A 14,411-nucleotide genomic window follows, 5' to 3' on the forward strand; every position below is an offset into this window, starting at 1 on the left:
TAAGTAGCACAAGAATGCAAGGCAGAGGATACTGCACCGCCAGGCTGATCAAGGCTGGCCTGTTGGGGGAGTTGGGGAACGTTATTTCTCGTGGTTTCTGGTGTTGGAGGGGTGTCTTTGATGATACGGAACTTTGGCGTGAGTGACTCCATTTTGATGTCTGGTCTGGTCTTTTGGGGTCTCCTGCAGGAGCTGCCTACAAAACAGTGGCCCCCTGTAAATGTCTCGTCCCCTGCCTCCCAGGCGCTCAAACCTTACGTAGTTAATGGTTAGCTTAGGTCATTTGCAGTGGTGGCCGAGAGAGAGAGAGAGAGAGAGAGAGAGAGAGAGAGAGAGAGATCTCAGCTGCTCTCTTGGTCCTGGGGCTGGGGTGTGTGGACCTGTTTGGAAAATTCAGTGAGGTCATTGCTTCCAAGTGGGAGGAGGCGTCCTCTTGCCCCGTGGGGGTGGGTTCTGGGAAGTGACAGCCCAAGGTGCTGGTTTTGGGTCTTGTAACGTGCAATCTGGAGTCTGATCAGCTCCCTCCAGATTTGCGCCTCACTGTACTGTCATTCTCCGTGCACTTTGCTCTCTCCGTAACCTTGTCTTCTGTGGCTGTCATGCTCCACCCAAGGCCTCCGCTCGGCTGCCCTGCTCCTGGGGAGTCATCTGGTGCCTGAGTCAGGGGCTCTGGGGAGGAACTTCTGTCCTGGTTCCCACCCCACCACCTCGCAGCTTCCCAGCGCGGACTTGGCCAACTGGCCCGGAGATCCTGCCCAGAACCATCCCCCGGGGTCTGCAGGGCTGTGGATGTGGGGCGGCTGGAGGACCGGCCGGGCTCAGCTGCTCGGGGTTATAAAAAGCACAGCCGTGCCTGTGGTGGGTGGTGACTCACGGTGGCCACGTGGGCTGTTACAGTCAGCTGCTGGGTGAGAAGATGGCTGTTGAGTCCCACTTACTTCCCGAGGCTTGACCTCGAAGGCCCATGACACCCTGTCTTACATCCTGCTCTGGCTGCAGGGCCATTTCTGCCCCGAGCACAGGACTTCCTCTGCACCTAGTGTCCCTCCTGAGCCTGGGCTCTGGGCCAGCCCCGTCCTGGCTCTGTGGCAGGCCTCGCAGCTCACAGTGTGGCGAGAACTGACAACCTGCCTGTTTGCAGACCCCACCAGAGCACAGGGAGGGTGGATTTTGGTGTCTGATGAGCTGACTGCCATCCCAGCTGTGCCACTTACTAGCTGTGTGACCTTGAACTAGTTATTTAACTTCCCCAAACTTCGGTCTGTCTTGTCTGTACAGTGGGGAACCATACCTACTGGGTGTGGATTGCTTGAATAAAAACAGCAAAATTGATTTTACCTGACGGTGTGTCCCTGGGAAAGATGTTCTCCCTGTACCAGGGGCATGGCCAGCCCTTTGGGGGGAGGGTGAGCTGCCTCCTAGTAGCCAGTGTGGCCCACGCTTGGCTCCACCAGTGTATCGCTCTGCCTGTTACCGTGTGGTGGGATGGGGTCTCTCCCTGGGGGCCTTTCTGCTTAAGCCTGGGTCCCTCGACCATGGTGGGGATGATTCTCTCGGGAACACTGACCGGGCGGGCCGGGTATTCTGTGCCAGTACTGCCCCGCCTCCCAGAGCCTGGCTAGGAGGTCCCCACACTAGAGCCAGTGTAGGCGGCGTACCCTGACCTAACCCCTAGTCCACATGCACTTCATGACCATTCAGAGTCTTAGAGGAATCCTTTGTCCCCCTGGAGAGCTTGTTCGCTGGAGAGCTGGGGGAGGGTTCACATCTCAGCACGTCCAGTGCAACACACATTTAGTGGACATTGGCTCTGGGCTGAGTGTCAGGGCAGGAGGGACCCATCTGAGAGAAAGCATAGGGAACGCTGTGACGAGAAGTGTCAGGGGTCTCCTGGCGCTGTGCCAGGCTTCAGGAACCGCCCAGAGTTCCCTCGTGCACTCGTCCATTGATTCCCCAGATGCCCATGGAGCCCTGCTCTGTGCTGCACAGGAAGCAAAGGAGACCTTCTGGCTGCCATCGTCAGCCTGTGAGTGATAGCACTGGCAGCATCGGAAGCTCGTGGCCGAGGAACGGACGCAGGGCGGAAGCGGGAGCACCGAGCGCTTGCTCGCTGGCGCGAGACAGTAGCTGCGTCTGTGCCCACCACAGTTTGAGGGAGGAAGGGGCCGCCGAGCAAGGACTGGGAGGTATTCTCCTAGCTGGCCAGGTAGACGCGGGAGGCGGGGGGTGGGGGGAGGAATCCCAGGCTGGGCGAGGCCTGGGGGCTGACTCACGGCCCCTCAGGGCTCCGAGGCCGCAGAGGCTAGTTCATCTGCCCACTCACAGCTGTGATGCAGGGCTTGGAGGGGCTGCCGACAGCAGCCAGCTGGTTGGCCACGGCCCCCTGACTCCCAGCGAATGGTGGACGTCACACGCCATGCCATCATTGCCGCTTGGTGCATCATGGGCAGGTGGACGTTCAAGGCATCTGAACTGGACTGGTGGGTAGAGAGTGGGAGCAGACTGTCTGCTGGGGTCTGAGTGGCATGTTCCCCAGTGCCAGTCATACAGCATACAGCAGGTGCTCAATCAGTGTCCGTGGCTAGCAAGTAAAGGCGTCTGTCCCTTTTTTTTTAATTTAATTTTTTTTATTAGACATGTAGAGTTACAGACAGTGAGAGAGATACAGAGAGAGAAAGGTCTTCCTTCCTTTGGTTCACCCCCCAAATGGCTGCCACGGACAGCGCTGCGCCGATCCTAAGCCAGGAGCCAGGTGCTTCCTCCTGGTCTCCCACGCAGGTGCAGGAACCCAAGCACCTGGGCCATCCTCCACTGCCCTCCCAGGCCACAGCAGAGAGCTAGCTGGATTGGAAGAGGAGCAACTGGGACTAGAACCCGGCGCCCATATGGGATACCGGCGCCGCAGGCGGAGGATTAACCAAGTGAACCATGGTGCTGGCCCCCAAGGCAAAACAATTGTCCCTTTAGAGGACACACAGATGGCAGCTTTCGACTTCTGGCCATCTGAGGTCAGGCTTGTGAAAGTGAGTCCCCAGGGCTGCATGTGGCCATCGCTGCCTCCCCCAGTGCGGAAGAGGGCAGGTGCCCACCTGGCTGGCCTGTGTTTGGTGGGGTCCTCCCAGCCACTCAGGCCTGAGAGAGGGCAGCACTGGCACTGCAGCCCTCCCTGGGCCCTGGGTCTTACCGAGCCTCTGGACATGGGCCAGGCTGCTGTCCTCGTGCCCCTCCCAGCAGGGCGTGTGTATTCCTGTGCTCGTTTTCCACAGGGGGTCATGGCCCAGGGTGCCTCTTGGTGCAAAACTGGCTTGGACAGACAGGAAACCACCCCCGAGGTGCTATTTCAGGGCTGCTTCCCCACTGCCCTGAAAATATGCAGCACAGAATATTCTAGTTCTAGTTTTTCCAAAGACAGGCCTCGGCACAGCCATTTCCTATGGATTGGCGAAATGTAGCATGCATCAAATTATGTGTTGTTATATTTTATGTTGATATATAACTTATATGTGTACACCTAATGATAGCATATGCTTTATATTCAATTACTAATATATTACTATATGGTAGTATATGATTTTATATATTACATAATGAAATGCATAGTGTTATATAAATACTAAAATAGAAATTACATATACAGCTGCAAAATTAAGACATGGACTTTAATACATATTTGCTGTCTTTTAAGAAGGCAGGACACTGTTATAGGCACACTTCCTACTCTTTGTTTTTTTTTTTAAAGATTTATTATTTTGAAAGAATTACAGAGAGAGAGACAGAGAGAGAGAGAGATAAAGAGAGAATTTGCTGGTTCACTCCCCAAATGGCTGTAATGGCTGGGGCTGGCCCGGGCTGAAGCCTGGAGCTAGGAGCTTCTTCTGAGTCTCCCACAGGGGTGGCAGGGGCCCAAACACTTGGGCCTTCCTCCACTGCTCTCCCCAGGCCATTAGCAGGGAGCTGGATAGGAAGTGGAGCAGCTGGGACTTGATCTGGCATCCATATGGGATGCTGGCATCACAGACAGCAGCTTTACCCACTACGCCAGTGCCGGCCCCTCTCACTTTTTTTTTTTTAAATATATATTATATTTATTTGAAAGAGTTACAGAGAGAGGTAGAGCCAGAGAGAGAGTGGTCTTCCATTCCGCTGGTTCACTCCCCAAATGGCCGCAACAGCCAGAGCTGAGCCAATCTGAAGCCAGGAGCTTCTTCTGGGTCTCCCACGTGGGTACAGGGGCCCAAGGACTTGGGCCATCTTCTACTGCTTTCCCAGGCCATAGCAGAGAACTGGATTGGAAAAGGAGCAGTTGGGACTCGAACTGGTGCCCATATGGGATGTCGACGCTTTAGGCTGGGGCTTTAACCCATTATGCCACAGTGCCGGCCCCAGTCCTCCCACTCTGTCTTAACAGCTTCACCCCTGTTAGCTCTCAGCACAGCCACACACAGCCCTGGTTGACTGCAGTGCCTCAGCGCAAGTGAGGTTTAACATTTTATTTACTTTTGCATTCATTTTCATTTTATTAGAGAGAGAGAGAGAGAGAGAGAGAGAGAGAGAGAGAGAGATTGATTTTCCATCTGCTGGTTCACTCCCCAAATGCCTGCAATGGCCTTGGCTGGGCCAGGTGGGAAACTAGGAGCCTGGAGCTCCATCCAGGGCTCCCACATGGGTGGCAGGGGCCCAAGTACTCCCAGGGTGTGGCCTCCCAAGGTTGGAAGGGAGCAGGTAGACTCAGACCAGGTACTCTAGCCTGGATGCTGGCATCCTGAGTGGCGAGGCATCTGCTATGCCAAAGTCTGCCCTGAGAAGACGTTTTACATCTCACAAGCTTTCCAAATCTCCACACCACTTTTGCCCTCAAGGAACCCTCTAGTGACTGCTGAGAGCTCCCCAAATGGGCCAGGGCTCCGAATGGGGTCTTTCAGGCTCTGACCGCACCACCCCCTGCAGCCCCTTGGCCCCTGGCCTCCTTTTGGTTTCTTCCACGAGCCCCGTGGCTCTCCGTGCTGAGACCTCTCCCTCTTATCAGCTGTCCCCTGATCATCCTCAGGTCTCTGCTGCAATACACTTCCTCCAGGAAGCATTTCTCCTCCAGCACTGTGTCCTGTCCCCGCATGTCACCCCACCCTGGAATAGCCATCCCCTCCCATGGAGTGGCTGCCCTGGCCACCTGTGCACCTGTGATGTCCAGCACAGAGCTGGAGTTTGTGTTGTCACATGTGGAACCCTGTTGCTGTGGATTCGTTCTGAGAGGAGGAGCGTGGTGGGGGCAAGAGGTGCGGAGTCACCACACAGACCCCGGGAGTCAGGTGAAAGCGGGCCAGAGGCACGCAGCCCGCAGACTCCTTTATTTCAGTTGGTGCAGATGCTTAAATAGCCAAGGTAGCCAATCTGGTCAAGGGGCAGTTTAATCCCTAACCAATCACAGCCTGTTGCCGGGCAGTATCCGAAGCCATCCAATCACAGCCTGTTGCCAGGCAGGCTCTGTTGCCATGTGGTTTCCAAAGCCATCCAATCACAGCCTGTTGCCAGGTGGTTTCCCAGGGGGTTTCCCAGGGGGGTTTCTGAAGCCACTCCTGAGTAACTGACACTCGCTTGCCAGCGGCCATCTTGGCATGGCCTTCTCATTCCACCACAGAACCTGACTTGGAAGGTGAGACAGGAAGTGTCCTGGGCTGGAGGGCCCTGAGTGTGTAGAGCCAAGGGAGGCTCGGCCAGCCCAGTGTTCCTTGGGGAGGCTGGAATCACCCTTGGTTTCCCTCCCTGTAACTGTTCCCTCCCTTTCCTCCCCTCCCATGGGAGCCCAGCTTGGTTCATCTTCCCGTGGGCAGCCTCCTGCGTCCTGAGAGGAATCTCACCCCTCGTCAGATGGGCTGACCCTGACACGTAAGAGCAGACTTTGCTTCCAGGGCCCTCTGAGGTTCACCTTGTCCTTGGAAAGAGGCACAGGAGTATGGGAAATTCTATAGGACAGATGTCCTGGTTTATCTAGCCAAAACGCCAACCAAAACCAAACAAGCAAGCAAAAAACCCTGGGGTAATAAATGGGAAGGGGTGCTTTAGATCAGGGGCTGGAAAATGTCTTCTGCAGAGGCCACGTGGTCAACACTTTGGGCTTTGCAGCTGTGCTGTCTCCATAGCATAAGGTGAACCCCAGCACACATAAACAGTGGAGGTGGCTGGGTTCCCGTGCAGTTCCCTTACACAGCAGGCAGGGGCTGGGGCTGGCTCCAGGGGGAGTTCACCCACTGCGTGAGACACAGCATCCCCATGCCCTGTGTAGACTTGGTTTGGATCCTGATGCAAAATGAGATAAGATAGATGTGGTGGGGCAGCTGGGGAGACCTGCCGGGCTGGCTTGTGTGACTTGAAGGGGTCCTTGTGAATAACATTTGTTAAGTGTGACATAGACATTGTGGTTTTTGTCATGGATGTTGTTTTGATGTTGCTTTTGAAGAAGAGTCTGTATCTGCTAGTTACTGATCCTAAATGGGAGGTGCAGTCTGGGATTTTTTTTTTTTTTTTTTTTTAGTTTTTATTTAATGAATGCATTTTTTCATGGATACAACTTTAGGTTCTTTCCCCCATACTCACCCTCCCCCCACCCAACTCCCATCCCACCTCCATCTCCCTCTCCCATCTCCTTCTTCATTATGGCTCATTTTTAGTTTGATTTTATATACAGAGGACCAACTCCAGGATTAGCATAGATTTCAACAGTTTGCACCCATGCACACACACACCATATAGAGCACAGTTTGGGAACAAAATTTGCAGTCGATTCTCATAGTACAACTCATTAGAGACAGAGGTCCTACGTGGGGAGGAAGTGCACAGTGACTTCCGTTGTTCCTTTAACAATTAACACTCTAATTTATGACGTCAGTGATCACCCGAGGCTCTTGCCATGGACTACCAAGGCTATGGAAGCCTTTTGTGACATAATAGACTCCATCGGTATTTGGACACAGCTGTAAGCAAAGTGGGTGTTCTCTCCTCCCTTCAGAGAAGAGTACATCCTTCTTTGATGACCCTTTCTTTCCACTGAGGTCTCACAGAGATCCTCCGTGTAGCATATTTTTTTGCCACAGAGTCTTGGCTTTCCATGCCTGAAATGCTCTCGCAGGTCTTTCAGCCAGACCAGGAAGCCTTAAGGGTTGATTCTGAGGTCAGAGTGTTATTTACAGCAAATGTCATTCTAGGAGTCTGCTGTGTGAAGTGCTTCTGGGATTAGTTTTAAAACAACCCGGGTATGTCGGGGAAAGGGAAGAAATGACACAAGGCTGGCCCTGTGGTCAGTGATGGAAACTGGGTGATGAGTACTTGGGGGGTGGGCTTCGTACTCTTCTGTCTTCTGTGCTTGTTTGAGCATCAGCATAATGAAATCTTTTAAAAGATGGGGAGAGGGGCCAGCATTGTGGCGCAGCAGGTAGAGCCGCTGGCTACAGTGCCAGCATCCCAAGTGAGCACTGGTTCAAGTCCTGGATGTTCTACTTCTGAACCAGCTCCCTGCTAATGGCCTGGGAAAACAGCAGAAGATGGGCTAAATGCTTGGGCCCCTGCCACCCACGTGGGAGACCTAGAAGAAGCTCCTGGTTTCGGCCTGGCCCCGTGCTGGCCATTGTGGCCATCTGGAAGTGAACCAGTGGATGGAAGATCTCTCTCTCTCTCTCTCTCTCTCTGTAACTCTGGCTGAAAAAAAAAAGGGGGGGGGAGGTAAGAAAGAACTTCCTCTTGCATTGCCTCTGGTCACTACTGCATTTGGTGAATGTGTGTCAACGGTGGAGTGACAGAGAGAGAGAGAGAGAGAGAGAGAGATCTTCCATCTGCTTGTTTGTTCCCCCAAATGACTGCAGTGGCCCCGGCTGGGCAAGGTTGAAGCCAGGAGCCTGGAACTCCATTCGGGTCTCCCATGTAGGTGCAGGGGCCCAAGCACTCGGGCCATCTTCCATGGCCTGAAGAAAATGCAGCCATTTTGTTACTACGAGGGGCTCAGCCTGAGAAGGAAGCTAACCACCAGGCCTGGCAGAGTGGAAGGAGGGAGGAGCCAGGGTGCTGGAGATTCTGTTGGGCTGCCAAAGTAACCAGACCCAGAATTGCACTTTTTCCAGAATTCCTTTTGATAAAATGAGATAAGAAATTGAGGCGTGTTTATTTTGTTGTTGTGTTTTGTTACCTGCCACCCAGAGGACTCTGACTGATCTGGAGGAAGGGACAGTGTGGTGGTCTGGCCCCTTGTGGCTGCAGGACGCCACACGTGGTGCTGAAGAGGACACCAGGGTTGGGACAAAGGCTTGTGAGGGACAGGCTCCCCCCGAGTCCCTCGCTCACCCCCCAGGACTCCGAGAAATGGGTACAGGCTCTGCTTTCCTGTTTGCCTCCCTTGAATCTAGAGGGCCAGTACCAGGGGCCTCCCTGGACTTTGCTCAGGAGGACGCTGATGTGGCAGCCATAAAGCTGCAGTTACAGGCAAGAAGGCGTCAGAACCTGAGTTCCGGAAGGACAGCTGGCCTGCCTTCCCCTCCCGCCTCTGCCCGCGGCCCCCACCCCACGTCCACACGCAGGCACAGACAGCGCTGTTGCTCACTGAGCTCATGGTGCAGCTGGCCTCGGGGGTATCGGCTGCTCTGTAATGCGTGACAAATCACTGTGGTTAACTTAACCCATCCGGGTCGCCTAGATACAGTCATCAGACACTTGCCAAGAACTGTGCAGAGGGAGCGCTGGGGGACGAGGAGAGGGGTGATGCGGAGGAAGGCCCCGGCACGGCCTCTCCCGGCTCATTCGCTCGCTCCTGGAGCTCTGCCCGGCTCCTGGAGTTCAGATACAGCCGGCTGGGCTTTGGAGACTGTGCACGGGACGTGGCCAGCGCGGCCCTTAATTAGGTACAGGTCGCGGGGCCTCAGTGCGTGAGTTTGTTCTCTAATTTGTCCCTGTTTTCAAGGCTTTTGCTTAGAACACAGGCTCTTAAGTTTGCGCACGTATCAGAATCCCCTGGCGAAGTGTCACGGCACAGATTGCTGGGGCGTTGTTGCACAGCTGTTGCTTGAGGCACCAGTATCCCCTATCCGAGCCCTGGTTCGAGGCCCAGCTACTCCACTTCTGATGCAGCTCCCTTCTAATGCTGCTGGCGCAATGGAAGATGGCCCAAGTGCTTGGGCCCCTGCACCCACATGGGAGACCTCGATGGAGTTCCAGGCTCCTGGCTTCAACCTTGCCCAGCCGGGGCCACTGCAGTCATTTGGGGCAGCAAACTAGCGGATGGAAGATCTCCCTCTCTCTCTCTGTCACTCCACCTTTCAGATAAATAAAATCTTTAATGCACACACACACAGTGCTGGGCCCCACCTCCAGAGTTTTTTCTTTAGAAGGTCTGGGAAGGGGCCTGGGAATGTGCATTCCTACAAACTCCCAGGTGGTGCTGATGCGGGCTTGCCGGCGACACTTGGATTTGAGAGCCACTGACTTATAGGGCTGCAGCTCACAGGTGGCTGGAGGAAGTCTTCCAGACTCTTCCTCCTCTTCCTTTGGGTTGAGGTGGGAACCAACCCTGAATGGGCAAAGGAGTCGAGGTCCTGGTGGAAGGAACCAGTATCTTTGGTGGTCTCAGACCACCAGGAGACTTGGGGTATTATCCCGCCCCTGAATGATCAAACCGTGTGGCCTCATGAAGCCACCTATGCTCTCTGGGCCTCAATTTGCCCATCTGTAGAGTGGGAGGGTGGTGTGTGTCTGAATATGTTATCATTTTTGCACACAAAAGGGACACACAATGAACTGTGTGATTTCGAAGGGGCCGGAGGGAGCCTGTGAGCTGGAATCCATCTCGGGGTTGAACATGGCTCTGAAATTCACCAGCTGTCATCACTGGGGCAGAGCCTTGGCCTCGCCCACCCTTGGGGATGAGGATGTTGACTTTGCATGGCTGCTGTGGGAATTGAGGCACACGTGTCGAGTGCCTGGCCGGCGAGTGCTAGCTGTGGAGGTGTTATTCCAAGGCTGGGGGGAGCAGAGGAGCAGCCCGTCCCCCCATTCCTGCCCTCTGCTGGAGGCTGTGCCTGTCTCGCTGATGGTGAACTCAGAACTTCCAAGCGTGTCTGCAGCGTTCCCTGAACGGCTGCTCGGGGAAGCGCTGAACTCCCCAGGTTCTCCAGGAGCCATTCTTTCTCTCACTCCCTTCATCTGAGAATTAACGTAATCCTTACTGGGGGTCTCCTGTGTGCCCAATATAAGACAGGCACTGGGGATGCGGTGAGGACGTGTGGTCCGCGGTGTCTGCTCCCTGGAGAGAAGCAGGTGTTGATTTGTGGCTCACACAGAAGCAGGTGGAAGTCAACCATGAGAGCTGCTGTGAAGGAGATCGGACCTGGGCCAACAGCAGGAGCGTCTGACCCCGTGGGGAGGCTGGGGGGAGCTGGCCCAACAGCAGGGGCGTCTGACCCCGTGGGGAGGCTGGGGGCACTTCAGGAAGCAACTACTGATAGGAGAGCATCTGAAGATAGCAGGATTGCCTGGGTGAAGAGGAAGGACAGAGTCTTCAGGGCAGAGGAGAGAGCCTGTGCAAAGACCCTGAGGCACAAAGCCTGCGAGGAGCTAGGAAGGATGCGGAGGCCGGAGGATGGGTGGCCGGGAGTCTCCATCCCAAGGGTGACAGAGCCTCTGGAAGTTTGATAGTAAAGAGTGCTGCGTGTGTGAGGTGTGTCTCAAATGCCTTTTCTGGATGCAACTGCGGAAGAGCTGCTGTGGCCAGACAGTAGTGGGGAGAACCATCAGGACATGACCGTGGCAGTGTCTGGAGAGGGTGCTGGTGGTGGGGTTGGGCAGGCGTGCGTCTGAGGGGGCAAGAAGTAGCTGTGCGTGGAAGACCCTTTGGTCCTGACTCCATTGGACTTGCAGGCGGTGGGTGTGGCAGGTGGGAGGTGGCTAGGGTAGCCTGGCTGTCTCGCCGCCTAGCAGGCTGGGTAGGGTGGACGGTGGTGGCTTCTCTGTCCTCCTGGGTATTTCCGAGCCCACTCGTCACTGCTCACACCAGGGCTCTGGGATGAGGACCCTCTGCCACTGGTACTCAGCAAACGAGAGCCACCTGTGCCTGGGCCGGGGCAGCCCTGCGCTCCTCCCCCCGTCACCCCGGCTTCTGCTGCAGACACCTGTCTCAGCTGTACACGCCTGCTTCCTTGGGAGGGACGCATCGTGTCTCTCCCCCCGAGCTGGGGACATTTGTTCTTAACCTGAGCCGCTGCATCTTCACCTTGCAGGGACCTGGTGTTTCTACAGACGAGAGTGCAGTGCTCTCGGGTGTGAGGTCAGGAGATTTGGCTTTCCTCCTAAGTGGCAGCGTGACCAGAGGCGTGTCCCCCTTCCTCTCCAGACCTCAGTTTATCTAACTGTAAAATGGGGCTTGGGCACTGGATTGGAGATTGTCTCAGAGCCCCTGTAGCTCCAAGTCTTGGATCCTGGCCTGTGTTCAGAGGAGCACAGCTGGAGGCTGGGACCAGCTGCTTCCTCAGGTGAAGCCCTGGGGTTGCCGGAGCCCCGGGCAGCTCATTCCCCACTCCTCAAGCTCTTGACACAGCCTCCTCTCAGCACCATCCTTCTCCCCTGCCTGCCTGGACGAGGGCTCTTCCGGGGTCGCCTCGCTACCCAGTGCGGCCTGCCCATCTCCTGCCTGGGACACCCACTCAGGTCCACAGTCCTCATGGCTATGCCTGGGCCAGGAGCACCTTCCTCACCGCCTGTCCCATGGATGCCTCAGCTCCCGTCTCTGTCTCCCGCAAACCCTTCCCCACAGCCGCCTCTGTCCTGGAAGTCCCCCAATGAGGACAGGTGATGCTGCTTGTCCAGCCTCGGCACTGTCCTCCCCATCTCCCCTGGTTTCTGGGCTTTCTCATGCAGGCGCCACATCTTCCAACTGGGTGCTGGCTCCCAGCAGCACCTGCTTCTTACATCCTCCTGCCCTGGGCCTGGGACTGAAAGAAGGGGTGCTGGGCAGGTGTTGGGAGACTGCCGCCAGAGACAACCAAGCTGTTGTGTTCCATGCACAGCCCAAGAGCAGGAGGCAGGGAAACCCAGACCTCGCTTCCCAGGGGTATCCCCAGCCAACGCCTGCCGTTTCTTTGCTTTGGCCCTGTTCAGCCCCAGGAGTGGGGCCACCCCGCTCTCTCCCCACTTTTGTCCCAGACTCTGAGTTATGCCCCACGTCCTAATGAGTCCCTGCTCAGTGGGAGGGAGATCAGGCACCCAACACTTGCCAACAAAAGCAGCCATTGTGGCCCCTGGGAAGGGGGTGGGGCAGAGAAACAGGATGAGGTTCTGCCTGCTGTTTGCCAAGGCTGTTCCAGGGAAGGCCCGGGCTCTCGGCTCCTGAGTCAGGCTCTGGGGTCCCAGCTGCCATCTGGCCCTCTTGAGGCAGGAAGAAGGGGGTAGAGTGGAGCTGGGGCCCTTGAGTTTTCTAGAGGAGTTCCTCTGTGATGGCCTGAAGCAGTGGGCCACCTGTCCCCACCTGACAGCTTGGAGAACCGAGACCTTGAGAAGGGAAGGGCTAGAATCAAATGACTCCAGCCTGGACATGTCCCAGCCTCTCCTACAGTCAGTCAGTGTCTCTCCCTCCCTCTCTCTCTCTCTCTCTCTGTCTGTCTCTCTCTCTCTCTCACACACACACACATACACAACCTCTCCCTCTCTCTCTCTCTCTCACACACACACCTCTCCCTCTCTCTCTCTCTCTCTCTCTCTCACACACAACCTCTCCCTCTCTCTCTCACACACATACAACCTCTCCCTGTCTCTCTCTCTCTTCCTCTCTCTCTCTCACACACACACACCTCCCCCCTCACACACACACACACACACCTCTCCCTCTCTCTCACACACACATACAACCTCTCCCTGTCTCTCTCTCTCTTCCTCTCTCTCTCTCACACACACACACCTCCCCCCTCACACACACACACACATATCTCCCTCTCTCTTTCTCTCTCCCTATCTCTCTCTCTCATACACACACTTCTCCCCCCTCTCTCTCACACACACAATCTCCCTCTCTCTCTCCTTCTCTCTCTCCCTCTCTCTCTCTCTCACACACACACCTCTCCCCCCTCACACACACACTCACACAACCTCTCTCCCTCTCTCTCTCTCTCACACACACACATGCACACACACAACCTCTCTCTCTCTCCCACACACACGCACACACACAACCTCTCTCACACACACACAACCTCTCCCTCTCTCTCCCACACACACACACCTCTCTTCCTCTCTCTCTCCCTCCCTCTCCCTCCCCCCCACATAACCTTTCTCTCTCTCTCTCTCTCACACACACACGCACACACACACAACCTCTCTCTCTCTCACACACACACATACACATCTCTCCCTCTCTCTCTCCCTCTCTCCCCCCACATAACCTTTCCTTCTCTCTCTCTCTCTCCTCCCCCCCACAACCTCTCTCTCTCTCTCACACACACACACACCTCTCCCTCTCTCTCTCTCTCTCTCTCACACACACACACACACCTCTCACTCTCTCTCTCTCTCTCTCTCACATACACACACACACATACACATACACACACAGAACCCCACCAGCTCTGGAGTCCTCAGGTGTTAAAGGGGCAGAAGGAGGAGGAGGAAGAGGAACTCTGTTCTTCCCAGCTTAACGTGGAGCCGTCCGGCTGTGCCATTTCCAAATAAGCGGGCATCTCGGTGCTGCCTGGCACCCAGCCTCTGGCTCCGTGACCTGCTGCATGAGCGTGCTGGCCCCACGGGGCCTCTGCACCACTCCAAGGAGTCTTTATGCCAATTTCCAGGAAAAAAAAAACAAACCCAAACCTCCTATCTCCAATCCCCACCTCCGGAGTTCTGGAATACAGTTTGTTTGCAAATTGTCCGAGAAAAGCAAAAGCATCGGTTTTCTGTTGAGCGGGTGGCCCTGAGTGCTGAACTGTTTTCCACACCATGGCCACATGAGCGCTGGCCCTCCTCTCTCAGGCTCCTGCTGCTTCCCACCTTGGTGCCAGGGGAGGAAGGGGAGGGCTGCTGTCATTTACTGAGCTTCTGTTCTGTGCTCCAGGTAACCCCCGTTTGGCAGACACACAGGCTGGGATTTGAATCAGGGCTGTCTGTGAAGGCCTGAGTGCGTGCTCCTGGCCCGGCGCAGCTCTGCTCTAGGCTAGGACACAGGCCAGCCTGTGTGCCCTGGGGCCCAGGGAGCCGCAGTCTGTGGAATGGGTAGATCGAAGGGGTGGATGGTTGGTGGCAGCATCAAGATTTCACGAGAGAAAGAATGAGAGGCTTGCTCCTGGGGGCTCACCGTCCCTCGGCCCCCAAACGGGGCTCTGGAACGGTAGGTAGCAAGCGGGCCCTGCGGCTGAGACGGGGCGCCGCGGCTTTGGGAAGCCAGTTTGGGCCAT

The 14,411-nt window shown here is 55.7% G+C and overlaps 1 protein-coding gene across 1 annotated transcript in view; it reads left to right on the forward strand.

Annotated features, from left to right (window-relative positions):
• Positions 1–5,577: 5,577 nt before the first annotated feature.
• ADAMTS14 (ADAM metallopeptidase with thrombospondin type 1 motif 14) overlaps positions 5,578–14,411 on the forward strand; it is an 83,551-nt gene continuing 74,717 nt past the window's right edge. The window contains exon 1 of the mRNA XM_051823819.2: positions 5,578–5,650. The gene's annotated coding sequence lies outside the window, so the exon portion shown is untranslated. The remainder of the gene's footprint in view (positions 5,651–14,411) is intronic.

The sequence above is a fragment of the Oryctolagus cuniculus genome, chromosome 15, assembly GCF_964237555.1.
Source record: "Oryctolagus cuniculus chromosome 15, mOryCun1.1, whole genome shotgun sequence".
Classification (NCBI taxonomy): Eukaryota; Metazoa; Chordata; class Mammalia; order Lagomorpha; family Leporidae; genus Oryctolagus; species Oryctolagus cuniculus.